The sequence below is a fragment of the Colobus angolensis genome, unplaced genomic scaffold (assembly GCF_000951035.1).
Source record: "Colobus angolensis palliatus isolate OR3802 unplaced genomic scaffold, Cang.pa_1.0 Scaffold110, whole genome shotgun sequence".
NCBI classification, from domain to species: Eukaryota; Metazoa; Chordata; class Mammalia; order Primates; family Cercopithecidae; genus Colobus; species Colobus angolensis.
The window spans coordinates 1,234,020-1,242,707 of NW_012112031.1; positions in this window are offsets into that span (position 1 = coordinate 1,234,020).

An 8,688-nucleotide genomic window follows, 5' to 3' on the forward strand; every position below is an offset into this window, starting at 1 on the left:
TAACCCACAGAGATCACTGGAAGGACTCTGACCCAGTACCCCAGAGGGCCCACTGGAAGGACTCTGACCCAGTACCCCACAGAGACCACTGGAAGAACTCTGACACAGTACCCAATGTACCCAACAGAGACTGCTGGAAGGACTCTGACCCAGTACTCCACAGAGACCATGGGAAGGACGCTGACCTAGTACCCCACAGACACCACTGCAAGGACGCTGGCCCAGTACCCCACAGAGACCACTGCAAGGACTCTGACCCAGTACCCCACAGACACCACTGGAAGGACTCTGACCCAGTACCCCACAGAGACCACGGGAAGGACTCTGACCCAGTACCCCACAGAGACCACTGCAAAGACTCTGACCCAGTACTCCACAGAGACCACGGGGGGAATCTGACCCAGTACCCCACAGAGACCACTGCAAGGACTCTGACCCAGTACCCCACAGAGACCACTGGAAGGACACTGGCCCAGTACCTCACAGAGACCACTTGAAAGACGCTGGCCCAGTACCCCACAGAAACCACTGCAAAGACTCTGACCCAGTACCCCACAGTTCTAAGGAAGAGGGTTAGTCCACGGAGCTGCAGAGGTGCCCGCTCCGGCTCTATGGGGTCAGCTGGACGTGACTCAGGTTCACCTCTGAGGATGGGCTTTGGGTCCTGAGCTCATGCACACAAGCAAATTGGTGTTAAAACTTGGCCGGGCGCGGTGGCTCAAGCCTGTAATCCCAGCACTTTGGGAGGCCGAGACGGGCGGATCACGAGGTCAGGAGATCGAGACCATCCTGGCTAACATGGTGAAACCCCGTCTCTACTAAAAATACAAAAAACTAGCTGGGCGAGGTGGCGGCGCCTGTAGTCCCAGCTACTCGGGAGGCTGAGGCAGGAGAATGGCATAAACCCGGGAGGCGGAGCTTGCAGTGAGCTGAGATCCGGCCACTGCACTCCAGCCTGGGCGACAGAGCGAGACTCCATCTCAAAAAAAAAAAAAAAAAAAAAAAACTTGATGGCGTTTACTTGTATTCCTTCCTCCAGTCACTCAACAACCACTTAATGCAGACAGTGTGCCAGGTGCTGAAGCCACTGCCCCTGGGGTGAGTTATGAGGGGGTCAGCCTCCCTTCCTTTGCCTTCCCATCCCCACCAAGAGAGGAGCAGCTCCTCCGGCATGGGGTGGGAGCGCAGGACCTTGGGAGGCGGAGGGAACCCTGTAGAGCTTCCTGGGAGATGGGAGTGGTGGGGAGGACGGGCCACTGGTACCAGCCTGTGACTGCTCCCGCCTGTGTCCCCTCCCTCACAGTTCTCCTGGGAGTGGCAGCCCCTTGGCTGGTGGGGTGGGGCCCACCAGAAAACCCCAGGCCCAGGCCCTCCTTAGCAGAGACCTCTCTGAGACGCTCTGGCAGTTTCAAGGGACAATGTGGCTCAGCTGGCAGCGTCTCAGGGGGGCTCCAGTGTGGATTTGAGTGTTTTCCTCAAATGTCCTGGATGGTGAAAGACTCTTGGGAACTTTGCATAACGCAAGAGGCAAAGGGAAGGAGATTCAGTGTGAATAAGATTGATTGCATTTTGGGTAGCCCAGTAGGATACGGGCTCCGAGACGGGTTGAACTGAATTCAGGAGTGACATGACAGTTTCTGCATAAAGTTCATACACATGATACAGAGGTGAACAGCACACACTGCCCAGCTCTCCGGGGACTGGCAGTCTAGTGGAAAACCGCCCCTGCCCCCACATTCTTTCTTGAGAACATTCTGAGGAATTTTATACCATGGTGATCCTTTATTTGATGTTATCTCTACAAGTTCACAAAGTTGCTGCAGCCCATTTTGCAGATAAGAAAACAAAACTCGAGTGATTTAGTGACTTTCTTACAACCTAATAGTATAAGATTCTGCCGGGTGTGTGGCTCACACCTGTCACAGAGCACTTTGGGAGGCCAAGGCAGACACATCACCTGAGGTCAGGAGTTCGAGACCAGCCTGGCCAACATGGCGAAACCCCATCTCTACTAAAAATACAAAAATGAGCTGGGCATGGTGGCGCACACCTGTAATCCCAACTACTCAGGAGGCTGAGGCAGGGGGAATCGCTTGAACCCGGGAGATGGAGGTTGCAGTGAGTTGAGATCGTGCCAGTGCATTCCAGCCTGGGCGACAGAGTGAGACTCTGTCTCAAAACAAAAAACAAAAACAAAAAACGATACTACTACCTCGTTAAGTGAACAGAATTGTATTGGTGTGTGTGTGTGTGTGTGTGAAGTTATGGGGTACCTGTGCAGGAGATGAGGGTTTCTAACATGGGTAAATATGTGCCATGGTGGTTTGCTGCACAGATCAACCCACCACCTGGATACTAAGCCCAGCATCTATTAGTTCTTCTTCCGGATGCTCTCCCTCCCCCACCCCTCTCCCGGACAGGCTCCAGTGTGTGCTGTTCCCCGCCATGTCTCCATGGATTCTCATCATTCAGTTCCCGATTATAAGTGAGAACATGCAGTATTTGGTTGCTGTGTGTTTTTTAAGAGATGGGGCCTTGCTATGTTGTCTAGGATGGTCTTGAACTCCTGGGCTCAAGTAACCCTTCTGCCTTGGCCTCCCAAAGTGCTGGAATAACAGGTATGAGCCAGCTGGCCGCGGTGGCTCATGCCTGTAACCCCAGCACTTTGGGAGGCCGAGGCGGGTGGATCACCTGAGGTTGGGAGTTCGAGACCAACCTGGCCAACATGGTGAAACCCTGTCTCTACCAAAAATACAAAATTAGGCCGGGCGCGGTGGCTCACGCCTGTAATCCCAGCACTTTGGGAGGCCGAGTAGGGCAGATCACAAGATCAGGAGATCAAGGCCATCCTGGCTAACAGGGTGAAACCCTGTCTCTACTAAAAATACAAAAAATTGGGGTGTGGTGGCAGATGCCTGTAGTCCCAGCTACTCGGGAGGCTGAGGCAGGAGAATGGTGTGAACCCGGGAGGCAGAGACTGCAGTGAGCTGAGATCGCGCCACTGCACTCCAGCCTGGGCAGCAGAGCGAGACTGTGTCTCAAAATAAATAAATAAATAAATACACAAAATTAGCTGTGTGTGGTGGCACACGCCTGTAATCCCAGCTACTCAGGAGGCTGAGGCAGGAGAATGGTGTGAACCCGGGAGGCAGAGACTGCAGTGAGCTGAGATCGCGCCACTGCACTCCAGCCTGGGCAGCAGAGCGAGACTGTGTCTCAAAATAAATAAATAAATAAATACACAAAATTAGCTGTGTGTGGTGGCACACGCCTGTAATCCCAGCTACTCAGGAGGCTGAGGCAGGAGAATCGCTTGAACCCAGGAGGTGGAGGTTGTAGTGAGCCAAGATCCTTCCTGCCATTGCACTCCAGCCTGGGCAATAAGAACAAAATTCCATCTCAAAAAAACACAAACAAAACAAAAGAACAAGGGTGAGCCACCATGCTCTTGTGTGTTTTAGGTCTAGTGTATGAAGCAAAGTGCTGGCCACACATCTCATGGGTTAACTCACCACCACACCTGGTCACAAACAGCAGGGAACTGCACCGTTATCGTTGAACAGAGCGATGACAGGTTGCATGCTGCTGAGGAAGGTAAGGCGGCAGCTCTGTGCAGGGTGGGTTGAGAGGGGTTACATGAGAGGCAGGGCACCGGCTCACAGATGGCTGGCACTGAGTCAGGTCGAAAACAACGGGGCCCTAGCCAGCAGAGCATGCAACAGAGGATAGAACGGCAAATGGAGAGGACGCAAGGGCCTGTTCCAGGGTGAAAAACACAAACTGCCATATTCATTCAGTAAAAAGTTGTCACTTTTTGGGAAAGGATTGTTTTTTGTGTTTTTTGTTTTTGTTTTTTGAGATGGAGTCTTGCTCTATTGCTGAGGCTGGAGTGCAGTTGCGTGATGTTGGCTCACTGCAACCTCCGCCTCCCGGGTTCAAGCGATTCTCCAGCCTCCTGGGTAGCTGGAACTACAGGCGTGCGCCACCATGTCCGGCTACTTTGTTGTTGTTGTTGTTGTATTTTTAGTAGAGACAGGGTTTCTCCATGTTGGTCAGGCTGATCTCGAACTCCCAATCTCAGGTGATCTGCTTGCCTTGGCCTCCCAAAGTGCTGGGATTACAGGCATGAGCTACCACGCCTGGCCTGGAAACGATTGTTTACACCAAACCTTTTTTGGCACTAAGATAAAAATGGCTACCAACCACATTTGCCCGTTCTCATGTAAGCTATAAGTAATTTCTGTAAAAGACTGGATGTTTGAAAATTTCTAGAAAAAAAATGCACTAGTTAAGAGACAGTGGCTGGTTATAAAAGATTTATCTCTCAAGGAGGGAAACCGAATACCACAGAGCAGGACAACAGATTAAAAGGTAATTTTGGAGGGTGAAGAAAACATCACCAAGTGATCGCTAGTCTTCCTTCAAGCAGAAAGACTTTCCCGCACCTTACTGTCTCTGCTCTTCTGTGTCTGCACAGGGTTAATGATAAAACGAGCTTTGCAAGCTAAGTAGCTCTGCCAAGGTGGGAAATCTTTGCCAAGCTGAGCAGAAATCACCAGGCAAAGGTACATTCCTTCCTTTCTGTTCCACGCCAGTCACACAAATCTGTGTCTTTAGGAGGAAGAGACTTGTTTTTGTGCCAGTTTTTGACTTAGAGAAACAAAAGAAAATGCCCTGATAGCAAATATCTTTAGCGAGATTCTCCAGTCACCTGTTTATTGACTTCTTGGTGGCTCTGCCATCACAGGAGAGTGTGTTAGGACAGAGCCTCAGATCCCTTGCCATGAAAGGGAACATCAGCCAGACATGGTGGTTCACGCCTGTAATCCCAGCACTTCGGGAGGCCGAGGAGGGCGGATCACGAGGTCAGGAGTTCAAGACCAGCCTGGCTAACACCGTGAAACCCCATCTCTACTAAAAATACAAAAATTAGCCAGGCGTGGTGGTAGGCATCTGTAATCGCAGCTACTCAGGAGGCTGAGGCAGGAGAATCACTTGAACCTGGAAGGCAGAGGTTGCAGTGAGCTGAGATCACACCACTGCACTCCAGCCTGGGCAACAGAGTGAGACTTGGTCTAAAAAAAAAAAAAAAAAAATGGGGGGGGGGGCATAGTGGCTCACGCCTGTAATCCCAGCACTTTGGGAGGCCGAGATGGATGGATCATAAGGTCAGGAGTTCAAGACCAGCCTGGCCAATATGGTGAAACCCCATCTCTACTAAAACTACAAAAATTAGCTAGGTGCAGTGGCAGGCACCTGTAATCCCAGCTACTTGGGAGGCTGAGGCAGAAGAATCACTTGAACCCAGGCAGCAGAGGTTTGCAGTGAGCCAAGATTACACCATTGCACTCCAGCCTGGGAGACAGAGGGAGACTCTGCCTCAAAAAAAAAAAAAAAAAGCATACTTAATAATCATAGATTTCATCAGAATAGTGACTTTATCTTGAAATTTATATCAAATGCTTAGATTTAGAATCTGTAGCTATTGAGAAACTACTGTAGTAGCAAAAAGTACTTAGCACTTACTGTGTGCTGGGCGCTGATCCAATCACTGTCTATACAAACCCCCACTTTTTTTTTTGAGATGGGGTCTCACTCTGTCGCCCAGGCTGGAGTGCAGTGGCGCGATCTCAGCTCACTGCAGCCTCTGCCTCCCGGATTCAAGCAATTCTCCTGCCCCATCCTCCTGAGTAGCTGGGATTACAGGTGCACGCAACCACGCCTGGCTAATTTTTGTATTTTTAGTAGAGACGGAGTTTCTCCATGTTGGCCAGGCTGGTCTCAAACTCCTGACCTCAGGTGATCTGCCCGCCTCGGCCTCCCAAAGTGCTGGGATTACGGGCGTGAGCCACCACACCCAGCCACTAGAAGAGTTTTAATACACGGGTTATGGAGTAATGAAATGGTTCACTCTTTTCAGCATCAAATCATCTTTTCAAAGTAAACTGCTGCATTTCTAACTGCTGCTTCTTGAGGCAGTAAATATAAAAACACACTGCCATCTCATCTTTATTCTGTGCTACTGGACGATGCTATCTCTTAAAAGTGGCTGTGTTCCCCAAGAATGTATTAATGTAATTTTGGACGCAATGCAAAATACTTTTAATGGTGACCTTGATCAAACACAAAAAGCAGTAGCGAAGCTGCAAACGCTGCAAGCGACACATACCCTAGGAGAGGGCGCCCCCTGGTGGGGATCGGTAACATCAACAGATTCAGACACACCAGCTCCAACGTGGGCAGCACCCAGGCTTCTCAACAGGTCTTCACCCTTCTGTGTTCTGATTTCAACAGCTTTGACTGATTGACTGATGGATTGATTGATTGATTGAGACGGAGTCTCACTCTGTCCCCCAAGCTGGAGTGCTGTGGCGCGATCTCGGCTCACTGCAACCTCCACTTCCCGGGTTCAAGTGATTCTCCTGCCTCAGCCTCCCGAGTAGCTGGGACTACAGGCGCCCGCCACCATGCCCGGCTCACTGTTTGTATTTTTAGTACAGACGGGGTTTCACCGTGTTGGTCAGGCTGGTCTCGATCTCCTGACCTCAATTGATCCGCCTGCCTCGGCCTCCCAAAGTGCTGGGATTCCATGCCCGGCCTTGCAATTCCTTTTCTAATGAAAAAAGTCACTAGGAGAATAAAATGAATTTGTATGGATAAAGCACTTTCTATAAAAACACCATGGCCGGGCGCGGCGGCTCACGCCTGTAATCCCAGCACTTTGGGGGGCCGAGGCGGGCGGGTCACGAGGGCAGGAGGTCCAGACCATCCTGGCTAACACGGTGAAACCCCGTCTCTACTAAAAATACAAAAAATTAGCCGGGCGAGGTGGCGGGCGCCTGTAGTCCCAGCTACTCCGGAGGCTGAGGCGGGAGAACGGCGTAAACCCGGGAGGCGGAGCTTGCAGTGAGCTGAAATCGCGCCACTGCACTCCAGCCTGGGCGACAGAGCCAGACTCCGTCTAAAGAAAAAAAAAAAAAAGGCAGGAGTGATTAGGAGTGATTTAGTATCTGGTACATGGGGTAGGAAAGCTGTTGAAATGAAGTGTTTTTCCCTCACAGCAGTACACGCAGGCCACCAACCGAAGCCTAAAGACACTGAAATCAAGCCAACAAGATTTTTGTTTTTTGTGTTTTTTTTTTAAGACAGAGTCTTGCTCTGTCGCCCAGGCTGGAGTGCAGGGACACAATCTCAGCTCACTGCAGCCTCCGCCTCCCAGGTTCATGCGATTCTCCTGTCTCAACCTCCCAAGTAGCTGGGATTTCAGTTACGCGCCACCATGTCCGGCTAATTTTTGTATTTTTAGTAGAGACGGGGTTTCACTCTGTTGGCCAGGCTGGTCTTGAACTCCTGACCTTGTGACGCCTGTAATCCCAGCACTCTGGGAGGCCGAGGCAGGTGGGTCACCTGAGGTCAGGAGTTCGAGACCTGTATGGACAACGTGATGAAACCCCATCTCTACTAAAAACACAAAATTATCCAGCTGTGGTGGCAGGCGCCTGTAATCTCAGCTACTCGGTAGACTAAGGCGGGAGAATCGCTTGAACCCAGGAGGTGAAGGTTGCAGTGAGCTGAGATCGCGCCATTGCACTCCAGCCTGGGTGACTAGAGCAAAACTCGATCTCAAAAAAAAAAAGAGGCTGAGATGGGAGGATCATTTGAGCCCAGGAGTTTAAGGCTGCAGTGAACTATTACCATGCTACTGCATGCCCACCAGAGTGATAGAGTGAGACCCTGCCTCTTTAGGAAAACAAAAAAACAAAAAACTGACCATATCCAATGTCAGTGAAGATGTGGAGTAGCTGGAACTCTCATGCCCAGTTGATAGGACCGTAAAATAGTACAACTCATTTTAAAAACTGTTTTGCGGCCAGGTGCGGTGGCTCACGCTTGTCATCCCAGCACTTTGGGAGGTTGAGGCGGGCAGATCACAAGGTCAGGATATCGAGACCATCCTGGCTAACACGGTGAAACCCCGTCTCTACTAAAAATACAAAAAAATTAGCCGGGCGTGGTGGCAGGCGCCTGTAGTCCCAGCTACTCCGGAGGCTGAGGCAGGAGAATGGCATGAACCTGGGAGGCGGAGCTTGTAGTGAGCCGAGATCGCGCCGTTCCATTCCAGCCTGGGCGACAGAGCGAGACTCCGTCTCAAAAAAACAAAACAAAACAAAAAGTGGTTTGCAGTTATCTACTGTAACGTCTGACGACCCAGTCAGTCACATTCCTACTTATAAATGCACACATGTATATACCAAAATGCGTGTCCAAGAGTATCTGTAACATTATTTGTAACATCCAAAACATGAAAATACTCCAATGTCCATCCACACAACTGTGGTATACAATTGCCACAGAATACGACATAGCTAGTTATCACAATGACATGGATTCATACAACCAACACGCTGAGAGATAAAACTCCAGAAAATTCCATTTATATCAAATTCAGAAACTACCAAGACTAACAGAAGTTGATACTAGATTCCATTTTGGGGGTGAGAGAGTAAATGATGAGAGGCGATCTTAACAGGGTCTTACAGGATGCTGGTCTTGTTCTAGTTCTTGATGTGGGCGGTCGTAAAATGGTGCATTCCCTTTGTGAAAATGCATTAAGCTATTTTTATTTTTATTTTTTATTTTTATTTCATTTATTTTTTTTTTTTGAGACGGAGTCTCGCTCTGTCGCCT